The sequence below is a fragment of the Gavialis gangeticus genome, unplaced genomic scaffold, assembly GCF_001723915.1.
Source record: "Gavialis gangeticus isolate Ggan-Ray unplaced genomic scaffold, GavGan_comp1, whole genome shotgun sequence".
In the NCBI taxonomy this organism is placed as follows: domain Eukaryota; kingdom Metazoa; phylum Chordata; order Crocodylia; family Gavialidae; genus Gavialis; species Gavialis gangeticus.
The window spans coordinates 91447814-91462039 of NW_017728992.1; the positions used below are offsets into that span (position 1 = coordinate 91447814).

A 14226-nucleotide genomic window follows, 5' to 3' on the forward strand; every position below is an offset into this window, starting at 1 on the left:
GCTGTGCACCTCCTGGGTTAGATGAAGATCCTGGACTCTATCCAAGAACCTGCGTGAGCACTCGGACCCAGCCGACTGCATGAATTTATATATGTGCATGAATTTATATATGTTACTCTAAATTGTTAATATGTATTCTCATAATTAACTTCACCCTAACATAGTTATCATATGGGAACAACCATTTATTTCTGTCTTGGAGTGGACACACACATTTGGAACCCTTTCATAAAGGAAATGTTTCAAAAGCACAGTCACCCTGTTATTGTTGTGTGTGAAGAAGCTAAAAACAATTTAAACATAACAAAATCACTCCAACTTTTCCAGGTTTAAAGCTGGAGTGTTTTTGTTACATTTGAATAGTTCTCAGTTCATTTTCACTTAACAGTTAGAGCATATCACCTGTTGCCTTTTTAAAATATTCCCTTTTTGAAAGGGTTCCAAGTGTATACATGTCTATACCAGGTAACGCAGTGGTAGGTATTCCAGAAATGATAGCCAGAGATCCTGGTTTTCTCCAATTTAAAAAAATCCCCAATTTTCAGTTTAAAAACAAACAAACCTCAAAGCCACATTTTTCCATGATTTAACTGAAACACCACTTATATATATATATGTATGTGTGTGTGTGTATATACACACACACACACACACACACACACACACACACACACACGTGCACACACACATATGTATGTATGTGTATATATATATATATGTATGTATGTATATGTGTATGTGTGCGTATGCATATTAGGGATGTGCGAGGCTTCGGTCTGAAATTCAATTTAGAGACGATTCAGTCCGATTCAGAGACCAAATTATCGAATCTAATAGAACTGGGAGAAGGAAAAAAACCTCTGAATTGATTCAGAGCTTCTGAATCAATTTGGAAACGATTTGGCAGGCAGTCTTTCAGGGGAACAGAAACTGAGAAGAGGAAGGGTAAGTAGGCGGGGGGGGAAGATTAACATCTGTAGCTGGCCAGTGACTGTGATCTTTCCCTGATTCCCCTTCCAACAACAGTGCTCTGGGCGAGATATGTAGAAACAGCACATAAGCCTCTGTTTGCAGGCTTTCTGTGCCTTTTGTGAGCTGTTTCTGCCTGAGCAACAGCATCTGAAAGGTACTGCACTGGCTTGGCTTCCCACCTAGTCAGTCTCCTGCTACTTTCTGTTCTTGGAAACGATTAGATATAGCTTACTAACTAGAATCCCTCTCCTTATCCCTATCTAATCCATTTCTTTCAATTTATATTTGTTCTTGATTCCCCACCTTCCCCACCACACTTTTTAAAAAGAAAGCTGTGTTTTCCCTGGTAGTGAAACCATTGCACCTATCTCCTTGAAACTTAGCAGACTTCATGCCCTCAGAACAGGCTACCATCTGTACAATTTTTATCAGAATCACCCCAAAATGACAAAGTTATAGGTATTTCAGTGATTCCCCATTATAGACTATGGCCAAATCTCCAAACCTCTCTGAATCAGCGCTGAATCTTCCAAAGCCAATCTGCCAAATTGATTCAGGACTGTGATCCGAATCAAATCACTGTCCTCCGAATTGCCTGAATCTGAATCCAAATCAAATACTTCCCTATTTGCATGGGCTTAATGTATATGTGTACAGTGATGTTTCATTTTAATCATGGAAAAATGTGGATTTGGAGTTACTTTTTTTTTAAACCAAAAATTGGGGATTTTTTTAAATCAGAGAAAACCGGGATCCCTGATGATACCATAGGTATCTTTCATCTACACTTTGCTGCCACCTAGTGGTGGGAGAGCAAACACTTTTACATTTAAGCTGCTTAGACAGCCTGCATCTGTCCCAATCTCTCCCCTTTCAACTGAAGACTAACTGCACATCAATTTTCCATTGTGATGTTTTTACCTCACTGCTATTCTACCTATATCATTGTTTCATACTGTTACCCATCACCAAAGTATCTGGGTATGCTCCACAGAGTCAATGGCAATAGTAAAACCACTGATGGATTTTATTTTACACAGAAAAAGAAAGGAAGCCAGTTTGTGGCTTGTCTGGAAGTAGAAGTGGATGTAACAATATCACAATGGAATAAATGTCTGTTCAGTGCAGAAAGTCAGATGTAGGGTAAAATGTATGGTAAAGGTAATTAAATTAGTAAAGCCGGTGACTGCTTGAATAAGGCCTGAAGTTGTACCACAGTGAAAGTAAGACTCAGGACCAGATGCCCAATGGGGACATAGGAGTTGAAATCAAACACCAACAATGAGTTTAGAAGACATCAGTATAGGAGGCTTCTGTAAGCATGTTTTTAAATTACAGCACTTAAAGTACTAAGTAAACACACAGCATATAAATCAGCAGGACTTTTGTAGGGATACTGGGTGTGTCTGCACTTGCATTAGTTCCAGGAGCAATTTACTTATGAGTAAATGCTCCCTGGCAGGTGTCTATATGTGTAGGAAAGCAGAGGCAAATTTGCTGCTAATGGCAGAAAATTGCTCTCACTTTCTTGGGCCCTGCAATGAGCCCCTGCCACCACCCACTCTAGGCTCCCCATCAGTGCTAGCTCAGGGGCTGGCAGGGAGCACTGGGCAAGGAGACAGCTGTCTCCTGGCCAGGGCAGGGACATTACTCTATGTCCCCAGAGAGCTGCTGGTGCTGGGGCAGGGACAATGTCCCTCTCTGCCCCAGCAGCAGGGAGCTCCCATCCCCAGCTCCCTGATTCAGACATGCAACTTGGAAAAAGCTGCAAGGGAGAGGTAGATTCCATCCCCCTGTCCTGATCCATTGGTGGAGCAGATAGCAGTGAGCCACGAGCTAGGCAGGTATTCCCCACCCAGCTGGGGGCTTGCTACTAGCTGCCCCACTAGTGGATTGGGGCAGGAGGCTGGGACCCACCCCTGCAGCTCTTTCCAAGCCCTGCACCTCAATTGCCTGATTGAGGCATGGTGCTGGGACCTGCCTCTGACCAGGTCAGTTAGCAGCCCCCACTCCAGATTTACAGTTGCAGAGCTGGGTGGGGAACAGGCTCCCCAGACTCTTCTAGCAGGGAGCTCCCAGGGCTAGCGGTGGGAGATCCTTATCTCCCAGCACCAGCTCCATGACTGTGAAGGCAGCACTGGGAGATAAGGATCCCCCAGCACCAGCCCCACTGTCAAGGAGCTGGCAGGGGTACCCACTATTAACTATTATTATTATGCATGGTAATTACAAAGATGATCATTCCTGTATGCAACATCAAAGTGGAAAAGGGACAGATAAGGCAGGGCACAAATTGAACTACTTGGGATGCTGGATAACATCAGATGGTAAATGTGATCATGAAACATAATGGAGAATAGGGATGGCAAGAGACATTTAGGAAAATGAAAAAGATATTGACAAATAGTAAACTTTCTATGGGGATGAAGTTAAGAGTTTTGGATTGCTATGTTACACCAGTCCTCACATATGCAACAGAATGCTGGATAATATTGCCACATTTGAAAAAGAGAATTGAAGCAACTGAAATGTGGTTCTTAAGGCTCATCTTGAATGTATGTTGGATAAGTCACACTTCAAAAGAAGATATTTTGTTAAGAGCAGGCTGCAGGAGGAAGCTGCTGATTAACATCAGAAAGAGACAGTTGAAGTTTCTCGGACATGTTATGAGGAAAGAGGAAATTGAAAGTCTGGCTGTAACTAAAAAGATTGAAGGAAGAAGAGATCATGGAAGACAGAGGTCGACTTATGTCAAGAGTCTAACTAAATGAATGAGTGTATCGACACTGGAAATTCTGTATGCCTCAAAGAGAAAAGATCTGTGGAAGACCGTGGCCAACAACATCCTGTTTGGATATGATACCGAGAGAGAGAGAGAGAGAGAAAGAAAGAAAGAGAGAGAGAGAGAGAGGTACCCCCATGGAGTTGTAATAGAACTGCTGTTTTTTAAAATATATTTATTAAGTTGGGATAGTTATGAAAAGCAAATTTATTAATGGTACAATATTATTTAGCTTGCTTAAGACTAGGGAAGATTCTGTTAAACTCTAGAAGGACATAAATTAGATAATAGACTGCACTGTGGTAGATTAAATTCAGTACAGAAACAGACAAGAGAGAATGGAGTGAATAATATATTGGAAAGAATGTAATCATATGTTGACCCTTTATAGATTTTAAAATTGTCAATGAACAGTTCATGATTTTCTAGAATGGATTAGTTATTCAAACTGTTCAGTCAAGAATTGGTCTGAGTAAGTCTTGATTCATAAACTGTTGCAAATATACAATATTTGAAATTCAAACTGTATTTGATTTAGACAAACAATTAAATCACATGGCATTTCTTCTGATCCCAGTGTGGAGAAATGGTAAGCTAAGGAACAAAAATAAAAGCAAATTTCCACTGACTGATTTCCAGCAACAAAACTGTACTTCTTAGCATATAGATGCATAAGGGGCAACCTGATAGAAGTCGAAAAAATAATGAACAGCAATCTGCATTTCTGTTCACTTTTCCATTCTACAAGAGAAAATGACATGTAATTTAAGAAAGCAACAAGCAGATTAAAAATATGAAAAGGAGAATTGATTTGATACATTAAGAGAGTTAACACTGCTATTATTCAGCCAAACAACTTATTAAGATTTTTAAAAGGGTTAAAAATGATGTGAATAAAATAACATGTGGGACAAGCCAAAGAAAACATGGCTTACCATTGAAATAAGATTTTAAAGGAATTTAGGCAGAAAATGTATGAGAGTTCAAAGAAAGTTAATGAGGTATAGGCCTGAATAGGTTGGAATATCCTGAAAAAGCCATCTAGGAATACAGGAGAACCTCTTGAAGAGGCTCTTTAGCAGTTGTTACTAGGATGAGCTTATTGGAGCTCAAGTTGTTCTCTGCCCAAAAAAGGAAACACAATTTTAACAAATTCAGTGATTAAAAACACAACTCCTTTAAATAGAAAGCATACTGTGCATTACAAGCAGGGGAAATACTGTGAATAGTGTGCATGTTAAAACCCCCCTACCACTTGGGGTTCCATGCATACCAAAAGCCATTGCTTTTACACACTAACATACTTGGTACAAAGATCAAAACCTAGGTACTGCCATATTGCAAAGATTAGAAATGACACTTTGAGGAGGCATCAGGGTTTGAATTATGGGGGGTGGGGAAGCTGAGGGGGGGAAGCCCCCCCTCCCCGTAAGAGACAAGAACGTCTCCGTAAGAGATGAGAGCCCTCACAGCAGCCAGGCAGAAACTGCTGTTTAGCATGGGGGAAACGCGGCTCCCTCCCTCCCCGTCATTGCTGCCTGGCGCTTTTTGCTACAGCCACCCGGAGCCCACACCTGGGCTGCCACTGCCTCTGACCCCCCTCAAGAGTCAAAGTGTAATTTTAACCCTGGGAGGCACTACAACGTAGTGACAAATTCCATACATTTCTGCAAATCTCCAGTTTAGGCAACACATGAACAATACCTGGTTGGGGAAAAATTGCAAAGCACATCCTATTTGGATTACTCAAGTTTCGAAAACACAGAAACAAATCAAAATATACCCATTCGTAATTAAAAGCCTTTCAGGACCAGAATGCTTCTTACATCATAGTAAGGCTGGGAAATTCTTTCATTGTACTGTTAGTGACTAGAGGCTCCTGAACCTTTTTCAATGCCTATGCACATGCCTTTTCCAGGTAGATACACGGAAGCACAGGAAAAGAGAAAGAGAGTATGCGAGAATGAGAGAATCTGAGTATGTAACATCATGACACTGCATTAATACTTGTCAGTTTGTTGGGACAAGTCATCATGATAAAAATATAGGTGAACTTATGACAGTGCCTTTGTGATATTATCATTTTGTAACAATCACTTCCTTCCATCCACTTGGTGAGTAACTTTGTTCCAGCCAGAGTATGGCAGCAATATATGATATTTGGTGACTCACCTACTTGTGGCATGGATGCATGGAGCTCATGTGGTCAAGCTGGCACCATGCCTGCTGGAAATATGCACCTGATAGGCCAGAGCCCCAGGGCGATGGGCCAAAAGTGTACCGAAGATGAGGGCAAGGGAGAAAGCAGTGGAGGGCAGAAACAGCAAGAACGCAATGGCTCGTGTGCACCCCCCTTCTGGACTGTATGGCAGAGGTACCACCAGGGACTTCTTTAACGTTCCCCAAATCAGTTAAGAATCCTGTCTGCCTCATCCCCCTGCTTTCAGCACCCACTCCCACCCCCTCAGTCCTCATCCTCCCATACTCTCCCTTCCCATTCACCCCTCCCCCCTTTCCACTGCCCCATCACTGTTCCCAACTGATTGCAGGGTGGGGAGGCTCTCCAAAGCCACTACTGCCCTACTCTGATTGGGAACAGCAGCAGCAGCAGACAGATTTTTCCTCCCTGCCTGCCTGCCTCCCTCACCTCCCCCACCCCCAGGTGTTCCTGCCAGCTCAGGAGCAAGCATGGGGTAGGTGAACCTGCTAAACTCAACTGCAGCAGCTCTGCATTATAGCGTATAAAGATTATAATATATAAAATAATAAGATAGTATAAAGAACAGTAGTGCTATTGCTGTTGTAAAATCAGGGGGGTACATGCAGGGGGGTGCTGTGGTGCAGTTGCATTCCCCTCTGATTCCTGCTTCACCCAAACTTTAAAACCAACTGCCCAGGAGGAGCACCAGCATTTCCATTTCTGTTCAGCTAGCACTAAGGGAGTCAACTGACTTCATGATTTACTATAATCTACCTGCTAATCTCTCTTCACTCCACAGATACTAATGATCTTCTCCCCTTTTCAATAGCCTTGACGTTCCATAAATCAAGCTATCTTTTCTTCTTCAGTTTTGCTATCTGTTAGCCATTCCTGGCAACATCTCTCTTCTATTGCACAGCCCTGAAAACTGTTTTTAGCTTTAGCAAAAACCTTAACTTAGGTGTTAGGGTTGTTGGCTATAATTGTGTTGGTCTAAGGACATAGGCAGACAAAGTTCTTTGGGCAGATGTGATAATCTTTTATAAGACCAACTAAATAGATGGAAAAAATGCTCTTTGTAAGATTTGGGGCACAAACACCCTCCTTCAGGCATATAGAGACTATGAAGAAGGGTGTTTTTCCCCAAAAGCTTGCAAAGAACATTTTTTCCACTATTTAGTTTGTTTAATAAAAGATATCACATCTACCCAAAGAACCTTGTCTCCCTATTAATTTAGGTGTGGTACTGTTAGCTCAGGTGAACATTAAGTCAGGTATGGAAGTGACAGACAGTGAAGTGTTGCGTGCTCAAGAAGGCTAGATTTTGTTTTACAAAAATGAATAAGAAATGTACATTTAACTATAATGACTACAAGACAATAAAACAATTTATTTTGAGTATTTTTGCCTAGCTTGTGCATTTTTAACTGTACATATAATCTAGCAAATTAACTGTGAATTCCTAGTAATATTTGTTTTTGCTGTGATCTTAAACTGAATAATGTAGCACTAGGCCTCTAGAATATTGGTCATGTTTCTAATTTCCCTTTAATTGGAGAAAAGTGTGTGTTGTGTTATATGCGATAATGTACCATGTCACCTGCACTCCCCTTTTCAAAATCATCTTATTTGTAAAATACTGCAGAGGGTACAGAAAATGTAAGTCAAAATTATGGGCATCTATACACGTGCTCCAGGGTAGGGGGGGGGTGCTTTAATTGGAATGTCTCTGAGAGCCGCTCTGATTAAAGTGCCTGCAGCATTGTGTGTATTCAGCGTCCTGCACTTCAAAGTGGCAGCAGGGGTGCTTTAGCTCAAGCTCATCAATGAGCTTGAGTTAAAGCACCCCCAGCGCCATTTTGAAACGCAGGGACACTGAATACATGTGACACCGAGGCTGCTGAAGCACTCTAATTAACACACTCCAGCAGACTCACAGCAGACTCTATTAATTTTTGCAGGATTAATCAAGTCTGCTCCACGTGCTAATTAGCCCATCAGAGCAGAGATCCATCATGTGTATAGTTGCCCCAAGTGTCCAGTTTCAAAATGTGATTTTCATTTGTTCACCGAGATTTAAAATTAATAAAACAGATTTTTTTAACACATTAAAAATGCCCTGAAGTTGCACTCTTGTACAACTAAAAATGTAGAATTAAAATTGCTTCCGCTTTTTGTTTTTTAAAATTGGATTGTCACCATCTCTGTTTACCACTGTTCTCCTGTGCTTCCCCCGCCTATATAAGTAAAACACTATACACTGGAAAACTAGGACAAAGAAGGCAATGGCTTTTAATAAAAAACCATGGTGATCAAAATAAGATCCCTTTCACTTTTGGACTGCTTCAGTCAGTGTTTGGAGCCCTGGTTCAATTCTAATCATGTATATATAGTCTGTGTATATAGTCTTGTATATATAGTCTGGCTAGTCATTGGTACTAATTTTACACTACATGTGTTTTTCATAACAATGCAACTCCATTGACTTCAATGGAATTACTCCTGTTTTACACCACTGGATATGAAACCAGAGTCAAGCCCAGTGGAACAATGTGAGTCAGCATTGTTTGATTGGACCTTTTAACCCAGTACCTGGAGAAGGTCATACTTACCTTCTAGAAAATAGGTATGTAAACAAACCTCCCTCACTGCCCGTGCCCCCATCACTACATTTCTCCAGCCATAGGCATCCTGTCTTTAGCAACTATATTGTAAGACAAATTATTGGCAAAGCAAGAAAGATTATCAACATTTTTTTCAGCAAAACAATTAAATTATATACAAATTTGACCCAAACTATGCTAAATGGGCATGTTTGCCATTAAATATCCCCTCATTGGAAATCAGATTCCATGCTCTTGATATAATTGCTACCAAAATATATCTAATATGCTTTGATTCTGGCACTATTTCATCTCCTCCAAAGAACTGAAATGTCTCAATCCGTGGTTATTTGCCACAAAAGCTTCAATTCTAGACAGCCTCTTTAGCAGCAATGTTATTATCTGGTAGAGCCGATTATGAGAGAGCCCTATTATACCACGCACTTAAGAAATAAGATTAAAATAATAGAAAATGGATTAAAGAAAAAAAACTGCATGAACAAGAGGAAAAACAATATTGAAAGTTATCTGAACATAATGTTTAGTAGATGGTACAGAAGTTTCCATAGCTTTGTATTTATCTGGCCATTTTAAAGATCATTACCACAAACTGAGGCCCTTTATCCTATATCCCTTCCACTGAGATGAGACAGATGCAACAAAATGTGTAATTTCCCCATGTCACTGCTTTTCATTGTTTTTACTTTACTATGCAAGCAGTTGATGTGTAGTGCAGCACTGCCACTCAAACCAGCTCTACCCTTTCTTACCAGGGTTAACAACTCAGTTAGCTAGTCACCTAGGAAACATGTTCTCCTCTCCCTTCCCTTTGCTGCCGTACAGGCTCAAACTGAGAACTTCACTATAATCTCATTAGGACATTGAATTTGCAGTTGAGGCTTGAATTCTCATCACAAGAGGGCAGGAGGCTAATACAATCAAACAGAAATTAGCATATTGAGCCATTCGCTGCATGCTATTTACCTAGTATTCTGTTGGGGCTGGGGGGAGAAGGAAAGGACTGTATTTAAATATAAAAAAAAAAAAAGAAAACAAGCCCGGTACTATAGAATATATACATAGCACACATTTGAAAGCATTTCAGAGAAACAAAAAGAGTAGTTTTCCCTTAACTACTGTGATTTTTTTTTTTCAAATGAAGTGAAAATGGTTTATTTAACTGAAACTTCGTATTTCTAGGGTGCTCTTAGTTTGCCAAATCTGCTCCTTTTTCAATATTCCTATCATACATTGTTTTGGACATATGGTCATGATGTTTCTTTGTGTGGGGAGTCAAGGACAAGTGTGAAGACAAAGCACCAAAGGAATTTACAGCTGAAGGTTATACATTAAATACTGTTTTACTTTTGCCTTGCTGTAGTACAGGGGTGGGCAAAATGCAGCCTGCAGGCCAGATGCAGCCTGCCAGGCCATTCTATCTGGCCCGTGGGGCCCCTAAAAATTTTAGAAAATTAGTATTTATCTTCCCCTGGCTGCCTGTCATGCGGTCCTCAATGGCTTGCCAAACTCAGTAAGCAGCCCTCCACCCAAATTAATTCCCCGCCTCTGCTGTAGTATGACATAGGTAGGACCTGCCATAGTATGTTTAGAAAGAACTGTGCACAGGAAGACTCAGGATACATCCTGTGTTTAAGTTCAGAGATGTTAAATGTAGAGTAGTGACTGTAGGCTAGATCCATGAAAGGCTTTAAGCTTTAAATGGCATCCAAGTGTTCCTGTAGGCACCCATGTCCAAAATATAGGGCCTCAGTACTCCTGCTCAACTGTTGCTAACACCGGAGGGGACTACTGTCCCTAAGTACTCAAGTGTCCATCAGTGAAGAGATTCCCAGAACCACTTGAGTCTCGACAGTACCGAGCAACTGGGTGCTGAAGCCCTGTTGGGATCCATTCACTAGCTTATTCTTTTCTCTGGCACCTGCAAGGCCTGACCCAGTAGTTGTTGTCAGGACACACTTGCCAGATCAGGTCCCAAACACAATGTGATCAACATCAGAAAAGGGGGTGGTGTCATCCTCCCATCCTTTATCCAATACCTGAATGGTTATATTATTCAAGCAGGAACAGGGAGACTCGGATTCTGTCCTGTTCTGTCCTGTTCCTGAGGAGATGTGAATCCACATGGTTTGCCTCCCAGGAGAATCCACCAGACAGTACAGAATTTTGGGGTAAAACTCTCTCAGATCGTCTTATTGAATCTGTTCTGCTTTCCTTGGGATTATTAAATATATGCATTAGACCGGAGAGGAAGCAAGTGGAAGCATGACCCTACAGCTCAGTAGTTAAGGTACTTAAGTGAGGAAAAGGGCTGCATTCTTGTTCCTGCTCCAATTTTCAAATACCGTATGTAAAATAGTCAAGTTTAGCCAGTCCTAATTTAGAGGGAAAAAGCATACTACTTCTCATCCCTATTCTAAGTTGGTTTTATAAAGAAGGCCTGATAGACACAGCTACCTCCAGCAGCAGGTTCAGGAGATTAGATGCTTCCCTGCAGCCCAAAGTGAGGATTCTCCATAAACGTGGGATCTAGGGCACACCCTTCTCAGCATTTCCGAATGGCTACCATAGGCAGTAACCCTGCTCAGCATGCTGGATTCCATGCATTTCATTTGTAGTACCCAACTCTCCTGAAACAATGCGTGGGGAGTCTGGGTGCCTAATTCAGGATTTCAGATTCCTCAGTGAGGCTTATTACAATTCTGAACCTAAGTCCCATGTGTATATTTAGCCCTTATAATGGAAGTTTAAGGCAAGAAAAAACAGGGTGATGTAACAAACAAGCTATGATGATAACAATATTCACAGAAAGAGAAATTATATCTTCCCAGGCCACAGAAATTCCCCTCACCTTTACCTTGAAATGGAAGGCAGGAGGAATCATAAAAAAAAAAAAAAAAGAACAAAAGAAAAACCAAGCGAGTTGGGTAAAAAGTGTACCTACGGTACTGACTTCCCTTATTCTGTTTTTCCTTACAATGAAGCCTTCACTAACGATCACCTGCACTAGATTTTTGCATCTCAGGTTTCCAGTTCAAGTTCAATTTACCAGTAATGAAAAACAATTACTGAGTTCTCAAATAAGCATTTACGAGAGGTGCCTTATTCAGAAGTTTAAAATTGCCATATGTTAGCAATACTACCACAAGCAATTCACTATACCAGGATTATTCACCTGTCACTTGTTCTGGAATGTAGCTATTCCTAAGTAACTTCCCTTTTTGAAAAGCTACTGTTTTAATGGTTGATGGTTTTTATGAAAAGGGTAATATGGTTTGCAAGTCTAGCCCCTCTGGTCATGCTGGATACTTCTGCAGTTTGCATCCTTTTTTTCATTGTTGTGGGAAAGAGTGTTAAATGCGCAATGGAAGGAAGGTTATCTAAAAACACGCCATTTTTTTCCTAGTGATTATGTGGACCTATCTAGGAGTTCATTGGTATTGTATATAACCAAATACCAGAGGCATAGCATTTTGCTGTTTCAGAGCTCCTCTAAACGAGGACACTTCCCTCCACAACCAGCCAGGCAGAGGGAACTCTTGACAAGAATCAAGTTGCATAATTCACCCAACAATTTGCTGGCACTTAAATTTCAGAGACAGCACATCCCTTGGTGTTTCTTAATACTCCTGAATGCAAGACTGTGATTTCTGTCATATTTTCTTTGTAGTTAAGATGAAAGACTGAGTGACAATGATCTACACCAGGACCAAGAGCATATTAGGCCAGCTGAGCAGGTTATGTCAATTCCTCTTCTTCTCTTTTAAGGCTTGTCTGTGTCAGCAGTGGGTCCCAGGAAAGGCAGGACTGAGCACACCGTGCCTGCCTACCCAATGGAGTCTGCATACTGACTATTCTGGAGCAGTCTCACTGGTGAACATCATGCTCTGAGGTGCATAAGTGGATTCAGGTATGCAGGATGTGCTAAGTCCCATCATCCCTAATACTCACCATTGACACAGCGTAGACAAATTCCTATTCAAACCTGGAAAACAACATTTTTTAGCATTTTAGTGTGAACACGTTACCGACTCAGATTCTGGCAACCAGACTTGTTTGCCATTTGGTGTTGTATTCTGAAAGAGTGAATACAGTTAGTTGTTAAACACCAACTGTGCGTTCATTTTCATAGATGGTCCTTTTTCTAAATTGCTTTCAAGGTAAATAGAGGGACACCACCATGTGGGGAGTAACAGAGCAAATCTCTATCTTTGTGTTCAATTACAGGCAAAAAGCCTGTAGACTACACTAAAATTATTTAATATTGATAAATATTACACTAAAATGATTTAATATTAAAAACACGCATCAATAACATAAGCATAAAAGTGTTGCAGATACGTTGTAGTTGTTCCAAAGCCAAGCGTTACAAAGTTAGCAGATCCAGGTCATACTCCAAAGACATCCAAACACATGAAACTAAAAATACATACAGTTAAGGCACACAAATCAATTCCCATTCCCAACATAGCTTGTGACCAAACAAAATAAAACAAAAAGCAATAACATTTTCCTCCTCTGTGCCTTCAAGAAGGTCTATCATTTTTATAAACATATAATGACCTTGGCTGTGAAGATCCCCTAAGTATAGAATATGACTACATTACACCATGAGTAGGCATAGCTAGCTTTAAACTAGTTAGCGCAGGTACAGTGAACACAGTGACATGGACATAGGTGTGCATTGTACAAGTCCCAAACACCCCAAGTACATATTTGGGAAGTTAATCAAATGAAGTCTGTGCCCTTGCCCACTCCTATTGGTTCCTGAGGTAGCAAGATTAAATTTAGTACTACCCACCCTGCAATGACACCTTCAGTTGTACTGTACAAGCACTGTCAGTCTCCTGTATCCTATTTACTTACTTTGTCTCCCGTTACATCTTCTAAATTTTAAATCCTCTAGTTCCTCTCTTCATGGGTTTGGTCAGTTTATAAGATCTGTAATACATCCTCCCATTTTTGCTTGTGTGCTTTCAAAGCGTGCATGCATGGTTAGATTTGCTCCAATTGCAGCAATCACCATCTTAGCTACTGGCCACATCTTTAGTTTCTCGTCTTGGGTCTGTTTTCTTTTTCTGCTTCCTTTAGGTCTCTCTGTCCTTCAGTACTGTGCACTATCCATACTGCGCAAAGACATTATGACACCTTTCTGAGAATTAACCTCAGCATAGAAACCAGGTGTTAAGTGCAGGCATTGAACTGTACACTCTGGGTTTGTATTTCTTTTAAATGATTTTGGAGTGAAAACCAGGTTATATTATACTTACTCAGAATATGCATTTACCCAAGCAATATAAACAACAGTTACTTCTTAGAGTCCACAGTGCTGTGATATTAGCAACCATGAAACCAAATTTCCCTCATTTTCAAGGCTTCTGCTAGAAACTTAACAGTGCCTATTAAATTCTGCAAACACTGATTATCTGAATACTGATTAAATGTATAAACCACAGTAATCCATAGCATTTTTCAGTCCCACTGTATACTTGAAACTTGATTGTACTCCCTCTAGCTTCACCAGAAACATTGAAGGAGAAGCAGCTACAAAAGAGCTGCAATTAGAAGCCTTGAAAATGACAGGAGCTAGTCAGTTTGGTCCCTGCCATCTCTCTCATTTTCAAGGCTACTAATAGCAGACACCAAAGTGA

At 40.7% G+C, this 14226-nt stretch overlaps 1 long non-coding RNA gene across 1 annotated transcript in view; it reads right to left on the bottom strand.

Moving 5' to 3' along the window:
- LOC109299586 overlaps positions 1 to 13932 on the bottom strand; it is a 19917-nt gene extending 5985 nt beyond the window's left edge. Inside the window, exons 1-2 of the long non-coding RNA XR_002097925.1 lie at positions 13921 to 13932; positions 2828 to 2831 (exon numbers count right to left, since the gene is read on the bottom strand). This is a non-coding gene — a long non-coding RNA (uncharacterized LOC109299586). The remainder of the gene's footprint in view (positions 1 to 2827; positions 2832 to 13920) is intronic.
- Between the last annotated feature and the right edge of the window lie 294 nt (positions 13933 to 14226).